Source organism: Dermacentor andersoni, chromosome 10 (genome assembly GCF_023375885.2).
Source record: "Dermacentor andersoni chromosome 10, qqDerAnde1_hic_scaffold, whole genome shotgun sequence".
NCBI lineage: Eukaryota > Metazoa > Arthropoda > Arachnida > Ixodida > Ixodidae > Dermacentor > Dermacentor andersoni.
The window spans coordinates 31,826,764-31,841,892 of NC_092823.1; the positions used below are offsets into that span (position 1 = coordinate 31,826,764).

General features: G+C 43.6%; 1 long non-coding RNA gene across 1 annotated transcript; it reads right to left on the reverse strand.

Moving 5' to 3' along the window:
- Positions 1-4,030: 4,030 nt before the first annotated feature.
- Positions 4,031-11,985, reverse strand: LOC126519003 (uncharacterized). Its single transcript, XR_007596519.3, has 3 exons — positions 11,260-11,985; positions 10,045-10,137; positions 4,031-4,277 (listed from the first exon to the last, which is right to left on the reverse strand). It is a non-coding gene; the product is annotated as an uncharacterized lncRNA (long non-coding RNA).
- Positions 11,986-15,129: the final 3,144 nt, after the last annotated feature.

Sequence of the window (15,129 nt, forward strand, 5' to 3'; positions counted from 1 at the left end):
CATATCTATGATGCTATCGGCAAAACACCGTTCCAATTAGATGCAGAGACCCGTATACTTACTCGGCCACGTCTGGAAATAAATAGCCTCATTCATATAAACAGCTTTCAAACTGTATAGAAAGAGAAGTTTGTATTAGAGTTGAATATATATGCTTACTTGATGACGAAGACATCTCCGATTTCACTGAAACAAATGAGGTACCATACTTATCAAGTTTTTATATTTTAGGTGGGCATCAGCATTACTGTAGATAAACGAACTGTAATGAAGGCTTTCTATATAAAGCGCCGTGGTTGCGATTTAGGAGGTGCTCCTGTGTGTATAAACGGTTTGTGGGGACAATAACCGAGGACATAGAATTGCGAATGATGAGATAACAGAGTACCGGTAATTGACAGAATGTATACTTCCATACGAAAGTCTCAGTCATTTTGCTCTCTCGTTAAGTACAGTGGATCATACTTCAATTAGAGCAGAGAGCGCAACTTCAGATTTATGGTCTTTTTTTTACTTCACAGGATTCATGAACGTACTCATGCACGTGAAGTCTCGTGAGCGCAATCCCGTACACCCGTGAGCAAAATCATAGGGACTGTACCCACGGACAACTTTCTGCGGCTACGAAGGCAAAGCTACAGGCGCGTGGCTGCTGCACATGTGTTACGGCGCCAAGTAGTCCGGCAGCGTTTGACAGTGCTTTTCGTTGGTCGGAACAGACGCTGAATCGACGGCGCTTCCGCGTTCGACGGTTTCGCGTTTCGCCAGACGCGGAAGGGAAAAACCGCAAAATAAGTAAACTTTTACACTCATTGGTGTGTTATGTCTTATTTGACTGTTGCTAGTAAGGTGTTTATCTTTTGTATTCCCGAGCATAAGCGAACCTGGATTAGAACGCAGGACTGTTTTCAGAAGCGCTCTCACTTGTGTGCGCTTTGCCTCCGTAGCTTGCCCTTCATAGCCGCAGAGAGTTGTCCGCGAGTATAGAGACTTCGCGATAAAGCCGGCTTTCTCCTCTGCCTCCGAATGTAACTTGTAAGTGCGGAATGCAGTTCAAACATCACATTTGCACACTTTCCAATGACTCCGTCAATCTTAGTTTGTTCATAGTAATTACGAAGAAATTCAGTTTTTACGGGACGCTGTGGGCCGTACCCTTTTCTTCGCGCGTGTTCATGCACGGGCAGTCGTCTACCGAAATGTGTCGAACATTGAAATGAACAAACTGCCCAGAAACCGACAGCTTCATTAGCCACATAGTTGAAATTTGCCGGCCATGTTTCCCAAATAGGTCATTTTCACAAATATTAAGGCGGAACCCTTTAATGGCTAATTGTCAAGGTCATCTGCCGTTATGAGAAACTGTCACAGCTTTTCGGCCTGCTGATTGGTCTCCTCTGTGTAGTGACGTCGCTGTCGCTAGGCACAGGCGTGCGCCGCCTCATTGGCTCGCGTGCGTGACGTCACTGTCTTCAGGCACTTGAGGTGGCCTCCCTTTGGGCGCTGTGTGGCCTGACGTCACTGTCGCGAGGCACGCGTGGCGAGCGTCTGCTTGCGTGTGCTGTGGCGGCGGCGGTGGCGGCAGTTTACTTTGCGGTATCGTGTATGCAGGATGCCTCGTCTCGCCAAACCAGTGTGTCCGAACACGCGATGTGCGGCAGCCGCTGAACGCAAACGGCGCTCAAGGGAGGCTGAGCGTATACGTCGCATGCACCAGGACGGCGATGCGCGTCCGACACCACGGAGTCCAGGGACGTGACGGGCCAACGCAAGAGAGGCAATGCGTTTGAAGCGACTCGCTGCATCTCCGGGTACCAAGGCAAATGAAGCTCGAAAGCGCCATGACCGCCACCTTGCCGCGGCAAGCCGAACAAGTACAAGTCAATCGAGCGAAGTGGATGATGAGGATGGCCAACTACACCCCGACACCGCCATGGAAGACGCGTCTCCTCCTGATCCACAAACGGCGCCGCAACAGTTCCAGTCCGCCACAGACTACTTCAAGAGACACTTCTTCCAGAACAACGTTGCAGGCATTTAATAAACAAAGAAACATTCACATAACAGTGTACGAGGTGTGTGCCTCCGTGGCGTGTGCCTCCATCGCCATTGGCAATGGTGTCAGGCTTCCGCCGTCTCACACTTTAGTCTCGGCAAAGTGTCTTCCGTTTTTTTATTTCTTTATAGATATACACTACGTATACTGCGTTTTATGGCAAGAAATCATCATTTACAATGCTCATTCAGCTACGCTGCTCTGTGTTACACAGCCCGCCGAGGGAGGGTGCCAGGCACCTCGCGCGTCACATGTCCCACATTTATGGAGATCATATGAGGAATAATTTCGAGCAGCGTTCTGTATGAGCACCGTTTCGAGTACTTATTCCCTGACTATTGTAAATCTGTATAAAGGTATACCGCGAGTGTTAGCATTGAAATTCGGCCCGTCGCTTCAGCTCAGGGGCTATTGCTTCTTGCTGTTGCAAACGAAGAGGCGGGTTTCATTCTCAGCGAAGGCTGCCCCATCTCGATAGGGCGGTTTAACCACTCTCTTGAACACTGCTTTTAGCGACCGCCTGAAGGAGATTAAAGAGAAGCGCTTAACGACGTTATACTTGTAAGGTATTCTTTGAAAAACCGTATTTCCGGTAATTTGACACCAATGGGTTATTTATTAGAAGAAAACATTCGTGCCAAAGTTCCGTATAAAATTTCGTGCCAAAGTCCTAGTTCCAGTGCGTATGTATGACGTCACGGACTTCAATGCCTGTTCTCTTTGGCTCCGTTTCTTTGGCTCCGTTTAGAAGTTCGAAGCAGCTTCGCTGCCCGTATCTTGTTTCTTCGTCGTTTATGGTTTACCGAGCCTCTTGTCATTCGGGCAGTGGCTTTTCTCGGTTTTGCAGAAAATTAATTCACTATCACAGCCTAAACTACTATAGTTTATTTAGTGTCTCATTAAGAGGCCCCGGTGGTCAAAATGATGCGCAGTCATACGCAACAGCTTTTCTCATAGTTCTTTCGTTCGCTTCGGGATGTTAAACTGCAGAAAATAAATAAAACTGTGCCTATACACGCTCAAATGAACTTCTTACCTGCGGAGGCTTCCACAGCAGACATGGTGCTCATCTCTGCGTTTTCCAAAAGTCAGGGCAAAATGCATTTAGGAAGTTGCAATATGCACAGCAGCATTTTTTAATTGTAGTACAGATATGTTACCCAACAACAGTGCTCTTCGAAAGTGCGTAGCGTTGCAATATGAGAAATGCTTTACCATTTAAGCCCATGGAGAAGAATCAATAATTATGCAAGGACCGGAATTGGTGTTCACCAGTGAAAAACTATCTTCAGCAATTTTAATAGATCACAAGTGTTTTCGCTAGGTTTCGCGACTAGGTAAAAAGGGCGTGTTATTCAAACCCTGGAAACTAAATTCGCGACAGACTGCTTACATGTTGGAATGCGAAAACATTAAAGTCCCTTTAGTGAAATGCGTTTATTTTATACGCTCCCATATTGCAAAACCCAGTGTCACTGGGACCCAGTGCGCCGGATTACACTGTAAAATAATTTACACCCCTAAGGGTTTTTTTGAGTGTCTATAACTAACCCCCTAGCACCCTAGAAAAAGCTGGGTTTTATAGGCAATTACACCCTTATGATGGTTATTCTATATTCCAATAACACCCTATCCCTTGAGGGTGTTTTGAAGAACATATTACCCTTCGACCCATGGGGTGTAAGGGTGTGATCAGGAATATATTACCCCTTCACCTATCGGGTGTAATAAGCGATATAATAGCCCTTGCTATAAGGCCGTTGAAGTATGGCATGTTGAAGCGGGTACACATGCACTTCATTGTATGTTTCGTAAGTCTACAGTCACGCTAGCACACAAAAATGTTATGTACGGTGTGCATACAATACGTAATGTGTTTCCAAATGCATGGCATAGCAACTTTGAGAGAAAACACATAATCACGTGTGAGTGTTCTGCGTGAAATGGTCCCATTTACCACAGATACAGGAAGAGTGACTGCATGGAGGGTCATTTATTCTAGCCACCTGTACAATATTTATAGCTTGCACTATGCCTTGTATGTGGTGACAAGTCTTGTGGTCGTTCTACACTGAAGAACAGTCTTATTCAAACCAATGTTCCAGGGCACAGGCGAGGCTGGTGATGCCTTTGTGTAGCTCCATTCCAATGTCCTATGGCGAGCCATCATAGATGAAGCCATTTCTTCACTGATCGCTGTAGCCATCTGCTTGTTTTCTACCTGCAAAATGATTTGTTGCAATTTAATGTCAGGAAAAGTACACGAAACATGACAAGCAGCGCTTCCCTGCATCATTCACTTTAATATTTCAAGATCACATGAAAACCAGGATAAAGAAAACAAGCACAGATAGTGCTTACTTCCAAGAAATCGTTATTTCGAAAGAATAAGGCATTTATTCTGCCACATCATGAATGTAGGAGAGACAGGCTACACAATTATATGAGGGCAATTCAGAAATTATTGCCTCCGAGCCCACTACTTTGCCAATATTACTGCAAACATTTTGAACTCTTTATCATTGATGCACTTATGTTTATGCTATCGAATGTCGCCTCACCTTCTCGTTCCAGAGTAATCGAGCAATTCATGGCATCGAGTGGTGACGTCCAGTTGAAACAGCAGGCTGTAATTGAATTTCTGACTGTGGAAGGTTGTGCGCATATCAACATTCATCGCCATCTGACTGCAGTTTACGGGGATGCCTGTGTTGACGTCAGCACTGTGCAGAGGTGGGTAAGGACTGTGAAAGACCAAAATCCTGCCGCATCAAATCTCCAGAATCAGCACCGAAATGGACGGCCCACAATGGCTTCTGATGAGGGTCATGAACATCAGGCAGATAAGTTGACTCGGGGCAATCGCAGGATCAAGCAACACCAGATTGCAACAACACTCGCCATTTCCATTGGCTCAGTGAACCACATCATTAAAGACCTGCGTTACAAGAACGCTTGCGCTTGTTGGGTGCCACGGCAACTGACGACTGAAATGAAAAAGTTTAAGCACAGCCAACAAGTTCAAATCTTCTTGTAACCCAGGAGGTTCTTAATTATGTAGTTCGCTGAACCAATGGAAATGGCGAGTGTTGTTGCAATCTGGTGTTGCTTGATCTTGCGATTCACTCGATTCAACTCGTCTGCCTGATGATGATCCTCATCAGAAACCGTTGTGGGCTGTCCAGTTCGGTGCTGATCCTGGATGTTTGATGCGGCTGGATTTTGATGTTTCACAGTCCTTGCCCACCTCCGCACAATGCTGACTTCAACACAGGCATCCCCGTAAACTGCTTTCAGTCGGCAATGAATGTTGAAGGGCGTAGAACCTTCCGCAGTGAGAAATTCAATTACAGCCCGCTGTTTCAAACAGACATCACCACTGGATGTCATGCACTGATCGATTACTTTGGAACGCGAATAGATAGGAAGATGGGGCAAGTGACATAGTATAGCTTAAACATTAGTGCATTAATGATAAAGAGCCAAAATATTTGCAGTACTACAGTTTGCAGTAGCGTGTTTGGAGGCATTACTTCCTTAACCGCCCTCAAGCTACAGCAATAACACTGGGCAGTTTGTTTTCGTGTGTGACATCTGACCCAAAACTACCCTTTAGAATGTGCACAAATAAAGGTGCTCGTGTTGAGCCCAATAAATTGCTTACAAATATATCAATCCTTTCTTACGCAATAAGTTTACAATGAGAAGCCACATCATCTCACTGCAACTTTTCGCTACAAGCAAGTTATATTGAAAATAAGGTGCAGCCATATGCTTCGCTATGCATTACAGGGTAACCATCAAGAGGTACTTTGACATTAATGCCTTGTTCCCAAAACCAATAGCTTAAATGCCAACCATTATTTCACAGGAGGTGGTGGCCACAAGGCAAAAACAAATTCGCAAAGTTTACGTGCCAAAACACTGACCTTACACTCATCGGTTAATATAACACAAGGCATTGTTGTTTTGCCTGCCTCCTCAGGAATATACATTGTTAATAGGAGTAGAAATCAGCCTTTTCACAGAAGCTTGCTCCTTTAACAAGAGGCACAAACAATGCTGTTCTTCAGATTTCCCAGGCAAACAATGCAAGCATCACTATACTAAGCATCACTAAGCTGACCTTTATTTTTTTCTTAATCTCTGACCTACACAGTGGCTGCTAACAGCCCCTCTGTCAGAACTATTCGGCATCTCTACTACAAAGAAGCCTTACCTACACCTTCTGACATCATCATAGCCATCTCCACTAAGCAAGCACATAATCCTGCTGGTATTTTTATTGCAGAGGTTTTTCACTAATGATCTTCCAAGCAAGAACACTTTAGCATCTCATCATTTAGATGCTTTTACCTGGAACAACAGTGAATCCAAACTTAACAGAACTTTAGCTATTTTAATCAAAGCACAGTGAAAGCCTTTCATGTATCAAGTTTGTCATCTGCTTTCACTTGATCTTGCTGGTTATGAGTTACACTGAGATCAAACATTTTAATGGCCAACATCTTTCATCTGTGAAGCGCAGAAAACATTAGTGCACTTGTCAGTGTTGTTACGGCATTCTTAAATGTGATGATTAGGCTGCTGGCTGTTTAGCACTGTAGTAGCATTGTACAGGGTGATCATTTTTAAGTTTTATGGAATTTTACAAAATGTCCTGTGGCAGATGGCATAATTCTTGTCCTTGAGCTAGATTACTTGAAGAGGTGGACATTACTAGCATGAGAAATCGAAACACATGTTCAACTAAACAAAAAAAAATCACTAACTTCGTAACTAATTATTTTACTGCACATATTGCAATTTATGAATTGTAGCTAATGAGCTTGGAAGACATATGCAGTTGAACTTCCAGGCTGACACCAGTTTAGGAATATATTCCTGATAAAGACCAATACACAAGGGTGTTCCAGTTACTTTTGTGCATCAGTGCATTTTTACGGCAAGTTTGATGGTGCATATCTCCAAACTGCTGTCATTCTGGAAATCAATTCCAAGTGGATACACCTTGTAATCTCACTGGCTATGATTCGTAAATTACAACATGTGCCTCATATATGTGGTGGCACTGGCAAACACTCCCAGGGTTCTACTAGGAAACATAAATACCTAAGAAAGTGGATGGGTAAACGGCGCCCACGGTAGCTCAATTGGTAAAGCGTCGCATGCGTAATGCGAAGACGTGGGTTCGTTCCCCACCTGCGGCACATTGTTTTTTCATCCACTTTCCTTTCCATCAATTTATCATTTCGTTATTTCATTTATTAATCACAAGTAATTTACCCTAACTTGTTCTTGGTGTCAGTGTTTGCTGGCTTCTTAGGATGTGATTAATAAACATCGGGTTCCTCGGTTAAGCCCCTTTATTTTCGTTTATATGAGCCATAAAGTAATTCATTCGAAAGATAATGAATAAATTTTTGTTAATTAGTTTAATATGTTTCGATTTCTCAGGCAAGATATATCTGCCTGTTGGAATATTCCTGCTCAAGGACTAGAATTATGCTATATGCAACAGGGCTATATTTAAAAACTTCACAAAACTGAAAATCATCACCCTATATAAAGACAGTGTGAATTTAAAAACAAGCTTCAGTGAACCTTATTGAATCAGCAAATGGCCAGTGTAACTAGCCTGATCATCCTGGAAATCTTTTGTAGCTTATAAGCAGTTTTTAAATTCCATATATAGGAGTGCAAATTTTTCTTGAAATCAGCTTTTTCTTTTTAACAGCTAGCATCCCTGCCAGTTTGCTCAAACATAATGTTGCATGACTTCAACAGTACTGCACAATCATACCTTTTTCTGCTCACAGTGTCTAGTGATGTGTCTTTAGCAGCTGAGATAATTAATGCCCATGCAGATAAACATTAGAAAACAGTGCGATAACTGCCAAGAAAATGCGATCATGCGTTTTGTTTACAAAAGAGCATGTGCTCAACCTTCTGCCAAGTTTGTTCTCCATGTCAGGCTAGTACGGAACTTGCACAAGAAGCACCTTTTGCATTTTGCATCCATGAAGATATTTTATATGGTTATGGTGGTGTCGAAACATGACATCAACCATAAGACTTTAAACTATTTTATGAAACAGTTATTTGTACAAAGATAGGAAAGGCGCCAATTTTGAATTTATCACATTTGGTTTAGAGTACCATAGTATAAATGGCTCAACTGGCACAGGTACGCAAACGGGCTAGTTGGTATTGGTCGATGACGTTAGACAATGTGAACTCGACAAAGGATGGAGAAAGAGGCGATAGCATTTGTTCCATTTCTCGCCACTTTTGACGTCCTTTGTACAAGTCTGCACTGTCGAACATCATGGATCAACTAGTACAGCCTGAAAAAAATGTCATGAAAGAAAACTTGGCTTTCAACTTCGACAATTCTGCCTGTTAGGTATTATGGTTTCTTTAGAACTTATTTGTTTGTACAAAGTCAGACCCATCAAGTAAAGCTTACTGAGAAAGAAATGAACAACATCAACACCACTCAAGGCACATGCATCAAAGGAGTCAGAGCATCATATACATTACCTTTAAGTGCAAGAGTATTCTTTTTCTTAAGCAAACTGCATTTCTAGTATCTTACAAGCCTATATATTTATTTGCCACAGTTATGGGAAAATCACAACATGGAAAAATATGTGTTGATGCAATTTCAACTGTTATGTACAACAACAAAAGGTAAAGCACAGGTAGTCTCACTGCTCCTCTGTCTAAATGACATTCAGTTTCATTTGTCGTGTCCACTCCTATCCTGATGGCAGTAGAAACAGGAAGACAGCAGCGTGGTTCAGAAACTAGACGAAGGAGCTGATATCCTAGCTGACATAAAGAGTAAACAAGGGAGCTAGCTGGTCAGGCCATGTAGTGCAGACTTGAGACATCATTAACTAGCGCGAAAAAGACAACGGACGACAGCTAGAAGCACACAGGACAGAACTCTAGGCTTCAACTGAAATTTTGGCTACACAGAAACATAGGATTCAGGGGATGCGACTATGACGCATGGAAGCAACATTCATCCTTCCTTTTCCCGGCCTGACACAGGAGGTATCGGAGCAAATCGATGGACAGGTTCATTTTGAGATACGAACATTCTTTTTTGGCAAGAGCCAAGGAAGGGGTGCTTACACACCTATCACCCGCTTTTTGATGCAAAGTGCTTCGAATATTTTCATGTTGACCTGCCTCTAGAGCCGCCTGGGCAGATGAGTGCTGTGAAACTTCTCAGTGCATGAGCACCTACAGCAATGATTGGCCGGATGGCCACCAGCCACTGACAACTGCCCTATCTTTGTTCCTCTAAGTGGTCGTTTAAACACCGACCTGTTTGGCTTGAGGAAACACAGGGCAGCCGTAGTGGCTGGTGGCCACATGGCCAATCATCGCCATACGTGCTCATGCACCGAGCAGTTTCAAAGCAATCGTGTGCTCAGGCAGCTCCAGAATCAGGTACATAGGGAAATATACAAACCACTTTGCATCAAAAAAGCGGGGAATAGGTGTGTAAGCACCCGTCTCTGGCTGTTACCAAGAAAGTTCGTAAGTGAAATTAACCTGTTCATCAATTTGTTCCGATAGCTCCTATGTTGTTTCTGTCTGTCGAAATTCTGTGTAGCAAAAATTTCAGTTAAAGTCTAGAGTTCTGTCTTATGCGCTTCTTGATGTTGTCTTTGTCACGCTAGTTATTGATGTCTCAAGTCTGCAATGAGCACCAACTAGCCCAAGTGCCTTCTTCAACCATGTAATGCATAGGGCAGATAACCGGTGGCACATTCAAGTTACAGAATGGATGCCAAGGGAAGAGAAGGGTAGTCAAGGATGGTAGAGAAGTAGACTATCATGAAGTCAGAAAATTTCCAGGCTTCACTTTGAATCAGCTAGCGCAAGACAGAGGTAATTGGAGCTCACTGGGAGAGGTCTTCGTCCTCTGGTGGGAAAAAATATGTAGGCAAATTGTGATGAAAAAAGTATACCTGTCGGCTCAGACGTCTTCACTGTCTTTTCAGCAACGTGTAGGCCCAAGACAGCCAGTCGGTTCCCATGCAATTGCTTCATGCTGACTGTAACTGCATGGGCACAAGAAAACAAACCACCATTAATGCCACCCGAGATTGACCACTGAATAAAAGAACCTCTAAAAACTGCAAATACAATTAAGCATTTACCAGCTTAATACATACATATATAAAGGCCAAGAATAGTTACAATAACCATACGCTTTATAACTAGACATTAAAATAAGGTAGTGAAACGTACAATAACCGTGGGACGTTCAGTGCAATTCATTTCAAAATACTGTTGACCACTGACATGACGCCTTAGGCAGGGTTCAGTCACACAACAAGAAAACATAAATAGTAGTAGTAATAAGCATGCCTGCGTGAAACCAAGACAAGAGTTCAAGGACGAGAAAAAAATTGGCTTCCTCAGAGCACTTATTTATACAAAAAGATAAATTTGTAAACAAATAGCGCAACCACGCGTTCATCTGCAACAGCACGAGAGCTTCTAGAACAAACGAGCCCAACTTAAAACGAAGGATAAGTACATAGCCGGGATGGTCGTGGTTCTTTTGTTTTGCATTAGTTCTAGTCATGAAAGCACAAGCATTGCATTGCAAGCTACCTGCGCCATTACCTATCACGTGACCTCCGGCAAAAAACAAAAAATAATACAATTGAGTACAAGTACATAAGCGACATTTAATACGGTTGTCACACTGCACACTTTTGGTCGCGATCGATCCTGACGAATCGAATTTCTGGGCGCGTTTGGCTTCGTTGCACAATCTGCGGACGGGAGCCAATCGCGGTCGAAAAGTTCCATCCAGAGCGGGCTTGATCGTGATCGAAAGTGGCCCTGTGACACCGGTATAAGTCTGCGCCCATCTTTGGTAACAGAATGAAGCAATTAGTCAAACCATAGTATTATTTACCTGCCTGCGCCGAATACTGACGCGTAGCAGTGCTTAATTCTCTGCAACTCTAGTTGAGGTCACGTGAACAATGAAACATTCGATTTTTTTTTTCTTTTTCACATTCGGTGCCCGTAGGCTACGCCTGGAGTACAGATACTACACTCGCATCCAACACACCCTGTGCTGTCCTTTAAAAAAATTACGCGAAAATTACAACCACAATGACGCACCATAAAAACGCGATGCTGAACGTGACTACGTACGTACGTACCCCTTATATGAGCAGTCCATGCGCCTTGCAAAAGGCCCTCCGTTTGAAGGCGGAGCGCTGTCACGATGTGTACTCTGGGCACGCCGTTTCGTTTACGTAGTGGATGGACCATGTTGACGATGCATTCCGCCGAAAAACAAAACGTCCACTTCATCACTCTTCAGGCCGAATGGAAGATGTTTTCTCCTTCGCCACGAATGACGGCCGTCGTAGGCATAGTAAACACACTGTCACAAAGAAACACCGATGTCGTAGGCCGCTGCTGCCTTTCTTTCTCATGCATAATCGCGTCGCCATCACTCCGGACGCTCACTTCGCGTCGATGAGCGCAAAAGTACACGAAAACAACGAGGTTAACGAGGTGGTACAACCTAAACGCAGCAAAAGACAACCTAATTACTCACAACTTCAAGAATGTCACGGAGAACACACCATAACACACATGCACCCGGCGGCCCGCCGCGAGACGCAGGAAATGACGTAGCGGCGACAGCGGCGACACCCGTCGGGGGAAGTTATTTCAATTTCGGTTTCGTTTTCAAGGCATAAATACAAATATTTTTGTAAACTACATGTGTATATTACTTTCCAAGCTATTTATTTTACGCTACCTCTAAGCCATTTTCTGTGTTTACGGGTAGCTTCAGTGGAAATTTATTCGCAGAAACATTGGCTGATTTTAAATCAAATGGAATGGCAAAGGTGGGCTGGTAACTGCGTGTAAGTGAATTCATTTTCTATATATATATATATATATATATATATATATATATATATATATATTGCTTGGACGTTCATTTGTAAAGAGACGTGGTCCTTCCTGATTGTATAATATGCAGAGGTATTTGCGAGTCTGTCTTTTTATTTATGCACAAAGAAAGAGAGAGAGAGAGACAAAAAAAGCTTTAATTGGCATTTTTAAGAAGTTCACAATGCTCATATTTCTTAACTGGTGTGCTCACGCAAATTCTAAATAGCTTGGGCGAACGACAGATGTAGAAGTACTTGCTTAATAGCTTTATAAACGTATAGGCGATACCACGAAATTTCATATGTGCAGAATTACACGAAAACCTCAAGTTTGCAAGTACGAAAAGTCTTTATTTGCGTGGTGTCGTGAATGTGCAATCCAGTTCTCGTTTTTTTTTTTTTTTTTTTTTTTTTAAGAGCGGGTGAGCGAGTGGGGCCGATGACCGCTCAAACGAAAGAACAAATGTAACAACGGGAGACGGGCGAGTCTCGCGCAGGTCTGCATATGTCAAGACATCGCGAACGTAATTGGCAGGTGGGCAACTGCGCGCACACTTGAAAAATGCCTCGCCACTGTTCCGTGAACAAAGATGGGTCTGCAAATGCCCCGCCAATTTCTGGAATCTCGTTATATCTACAATGATTGGCTTAATGTCCTATTCATGCATGCAATAATACTGTCTCCAATTTGGGAGGGGAAATATTTGAGTAAATAGCGCTGTTAGTCGGTGTTGTAAATACTGTATGCATCGCAAGTTGTACGTTGGTTCTCTATACTTTCTCATATTATTCTCCCTTTCTTTTTGAGCACTCCGTTCTGGCAGCTGTTTGTAAGCCAGTAGAAATTTCCTTTACTATACAACTACAAACTTAATAGTTTTTTTTTTTGTATAGCCAGCTTCGTAAATTGACGCAGACGCGATGCCATGAGCGTTTTGCACGGCTCTTTCTGCAGATGCTGCTTGAGCAAAGCATTGTGGTGGGTGAGAAGGCTCAAGTTTGCAAACGAACCTACCTTGTTTATAAACGTGAGAGAAGTAGAACGAATTGAGGTTATTGATTCGGCGAAAAAAGGTCAGGTGGGGTCAAAGCTTCCCGAATTTGCGTATCTTTTTTCCGCGTATGATTCGTCGCGCCCTTTTCTGCCTGTTTTGTCGTGCTTGAAAGAAACCTAGACGACCGCACTGCATTGGAGCAATTGTGGCTCGTCCAGCTGCATGCTGTCACGTGGCCTATTCATTTTGCTGGATTCCTGGCGTCCCAAAAGCAAGAGCTGCACTAGTTCTGCCTTACTGAAAACATTTTGAACATTTTTCTTTTGGTTAAATATTCAATACTAGAAAAAGTAGCAACAGCAACAGGTTTTTCGCAGGACATATTTAAAATAGTTCATCAAAACAGGCAGTGAAACGTGGAGGACTCTCTTCAGGAGTTTTGTCGGCATTGAAAGCCCGACATGTCTCGGTGGGAAGGGAATGGGGTAGGGGAGGGCCCACTTCTGGATCCGCCACTGGTTTGTAATGCCGTAGGACACGCTGTCTCTTCGTACAACTGTATGTTTGTGAATGTAATAAAAATAAACAAAAACACCCTTGCACCCACCCCCAATATTCTTAGTCAGTGCACCCTTTCGGTGGGTAAAAGGGTGTTATGGCATCTAGAACTACCCTATGCTTCGCAAGAAGTCATGGTGATGGGATGTTTCTTGAATGAAAACACCCTTCAAGGGTGTTATGACACGCAATTATCACCATCAAGGGTGTAAATTATTTTACTGTGTACGGGCCCATTGCCGCGCGCTGGATGCTGCGGCGCTGGGCAGGCGCGGCGTACTGGGAGGCGCTGGCTACTCTTGCGAAAAACAGCTCTACAGAAAGCAACAAAGAGCGTTTTAGTGCAATAAAAAAACGTAAAAATAAAACTGCTCCGACCAGGATTCGATCGTCACACCTGTAGATCCCAAGCCCGGCACTTTACCGCTACGCCACACCAGCAAAACAACACTAAAGGATAATTTTCAATGTCAAAATCGAGAAGCAGTTTTATTTTCTCAGATCTACGTCTCGATGCGCTATCGCCCAGCAACTAAAACTCACGCCTGTACTACAAAGAAAAATTTGCTGTCCGTATTCAGTGGCATGCTCGGAATCGCCACAGCATCGATTTTCACTTGCGATTGGTATTTTAACTTCGAAAAAAGTCCTAAATGAGCCTCCGACCCGACACGCTGTATGGGCTGTTTCTGCCGATTTCGATAGCCGTTTCTTGTTATTCACGCGATAGATATGCAACGTTTTCTTAGTTCAGTGATGCCTTTTAGTCAACACGTCTGTCTAGTCATATATCTTCGTCAGAGAAGCGCAGCCTAGTGCTGGGAGCCTTCGGCGACAGCTTGTGCGGGCACTGTAGACATGAAAAAATTGTTCATTTAAGAACACCGATGCTAAAGCTGATATATAGAGTGATCTAACCTCGTTAGACTTCTTGATTCCTGAGCCTAGACGCGCCGATAGCGTGAAGACGGACTCGGCGGATAGGCTAGGCCTAAGCTTCGGTGGGGACCGATCTCGGCGCGGGTAGCTGGTCAAAGCCAAAATTTGTGTATTTGAGCCTCAGAACTTTTTTTTAGTACAACAGGGAAAGTCGAAGCGCCCGAATCACCTCAGCTTCGTTAACAGTGCGATAATATCAGTCAGCGATAGGCTTTGAACTCGGGGTCTCTTCGCGCGCGTCTGAACGACTTCTGCATTTAATGTCCACTCCACAACACTGGGACAACGGTGAGAACTCCCAGTCATATGTTACGTGCGAACTACTAAAAAACGCGGCGTCCTCTGCGTTTCCGTGGTTTAGTTCAAGAATTTAGCTATCGGCCTAGTCAAAAGGGAAAACGAAAAAAAAAAACGAAATTGATCTTCAGTGCCAAATGTCCATGAATGAACAGGGCAGCTCACGCTTTTTATTCCAAGCCGCGACACGAAATAGGAATTTAGGACCCCAAGATATAGCGTTATTTAGGACAAGAGACTAGTATCAAGCCATAAAATTGTATAAAGCATTTAATATTCAGCAGCGCACGTACTTGCACATTGGAACCAGCACGGCACAAACACAACCAGC